At 52.7% G+C, this 2383-nt stretch overlaps 1 pseudogene; it reads right to left on the bottom strand.

Annotated features, from left to right (window-relative positions):
* Window positions 1-1227: 1227 nt before the first annotated feature.
* LOC127184462 (uncharacterized) lies at window positions 1228-1344 on the bottom strand (annotated as a pseudogene).
* Window positions 1345-2383: the final 1039 nt, after the last annotated feature.

Below are 2383 nucleotides of genomic sequence, written 5' to 3'. Positions count from 1 at the left end.
ATTGGTGGCAAGGGGGCATGCGGACATCTTTCCCTTGTTCATCTCACCATATGGAAGACAAGTTAGAGGCCAGTCCTCCATGCTCACACCCTCAGGGCTGGCTCCCTCCTGCCTCCCCCCAATCAGGGTTAGCTCTACTATGCTGCCCAGGTGATGTTCAGGACCTGCTTTCCTGTTCACATGTCACCACACAACAGACAAGTGGCTGGGCCAGCTCTCCCATTCTCATGTCCTGGTGAGGGGCAGGGACAGCTCTCCTGAGCTCATGACACTAGGGCCAGGTCTCCCACCTGCCAAAGGTGGGAAGGGGGAAGGGGGAAGGAGGGAGGAGGGTATACCTCTCTTATCCATGCCACTTCAGGAGAGGCCTATAGTAGGGCCAGGCTTCCTATACTCCTAACCTTGGAGCCAATTCACCACAACTCCCTTGATGTGCGAGGCCGCTCTCTGGAGTACTGCAGCTGGCCAGGAGTAGAATCAGCTCTCCTGCTCTCCTGCCCACAGGGCCAGCTCTTCCATCATGCCCAGGTGAGGGGTGGGGCCAGTTTTGCACAGCCCCCAGATATCAGTATGTCCCAGACAGCAGCTCCAAACAGGGACATTCACCTGTTCTTTGAAGGTAACAACATCCTACTGATTCAGGGCTACAGACCCAGATGTGTCCCCTACCAGTGACTCTACCATGGTCCCAGGTGGTACCACTGGTACTTGCATCAGGCTGCTCCTCACGACCTTTGATTCTCCAGTTCTGCCTCTCTTTATGGTGCTCACATCACTGTTTCTCTCTCTCTCTCCCATTTCTCCACCACTTACTTAGTGGTACCTGGGGTCTCTGAGTGTCTGCAGTCATCTCAGGAGTGCCATGCCCTGATTGCTCATTATGGCATGGGGCAGGTGTCCGCTTAGGCATGGTCTGCCTCCCTCGACCTATGAGGTGCCCAACTGATGGTCGGCTCAGGCTAACTCCCTGCCTAGGCCCCATGGCACTGGTCTGGTGGTCATCTCTGGTGGGCTCTGAGTCGCCTCATGTGAAGGTTGTCTGTCTTGGGCTCATTCCTGCCCTGTGTCCTTAGTCCTAGGTGGGGTTATTCTAGTTTCTGGCTTGCTCCTGGTCCTGAGAGTCATGGGGCCTGCGTAGCACTGGGCTGGTAGTTGTCCCAGGCTAGCCCCTTGTCTCAGCCTCTTAGAGCCAGATTGTTGGTTGTCCCAGGCTTGCTTCCTTCAGGGTCTGTCAGGCTACTAATCCTAACATTCACAGGCCAGAACACTGAGCAGAGACACAGCCTATCTCCTCTCTGCCCCTGCTGATGCACAAGCAATGGCTGCAGTGCTTCTAGAGGCAGGAGGCTTTGTGTTTCTAATCATGCCCTTTCTCCTAATGCTCAATCCACAAGAGTCCTCTGCTAGGCAAAGACTAGCTCCCCAAGATGTTCCTCAAAGCTCAAGGTAGTTAAACTGTGCAGACCTGAAAGACACACTGGGGGCAAAGAAGCAGATACTGACATTTCACATAGTGTGGGACAATAGTTTAGTTGCTAGTGTGTGTGCGTGTGCGTGTGTGTGCGCGCGTGCGTGTGTGTGTGTGTGTGTGTGTGTGTGTGTGTGTGTGTGTGTGTGTAGGTAGGCAATCTCAGTCACTGTCTACCTTTTGTTTTGAGACAGGGTCTCTCACTGAACCAGGAGCTCACTGATTCAGCTAGACGGACAAGCCAACAAGCCCCAGGAGTCGGTTGTCCACCAGGTCCCCAGCTCCTTCGTTGCAGGTGTGGCCCCCCTCCACCTGCACCTGGCTATTTACATGGGGAGCTAACTCAGATCCTCTTGCCGGAGTAGAGAACACTCTTCCCACTGAGCCGTTTCTCCAGCTCCTGTTGCATGACATTTGTGCATTTCGTTGTTTTCTCATTGTCCCATCGTTTCAAGTGCCCCACCCACTTGTACACAGCTGTAAGCCAAGGATGCTGGGGACTAGCTGAGAGCTAGCCTGGCTTGTTTTTTTAAAAAACCAAAGTTAGTGGGTGTTTCTGAGCATGGCTACAGCACGAGAGAGCAACCCTTAATTTTGAGTAGTCTCTAAAGCGTATGCGTTCCCGGAGACCTGATATTTTCATGCATGTGACATTATAACCACCACTATCTCCACCTCAGAATGTCAAGGACAGAGTTATCTGTGTATTCCTTTTATTACTACCTCCCAGAATCACTTAGCTGCTTAGCAACACTCCACTACATTTGCTGAGGTTTTTATCTGTCACGTTGAAAGCAGAAGTGGTTGAGGGACTGGCTGAGTCAGATGGGAATGAATGCAAAAAGATTTTCTTTTAAAAAAGCGGGGTGCGCTGGCGGAGCTCGGGGGCTGGGGGGGGGGGCCTAGCACCTTAGA

This window comes from Acomys russatus, chromosome 32 (genome assembly GCF_903995435.1).
Source record: "Acomys russatus chromosome 32, mAcoRus1.1, whole genome shotgun sequence".
In the NCBI taxonomy this organism is placed as follows: Eukaryota; Metazoa; Chordata; class Mammalia; order Rodentia; family Muridae; genus Acomys; species Acomys russatus.
The sequence above is the reverse complement of the archived record's forward strand: the minus strand, read 5'-3'. Positions and strand labels throughout refer to the sequence as shown.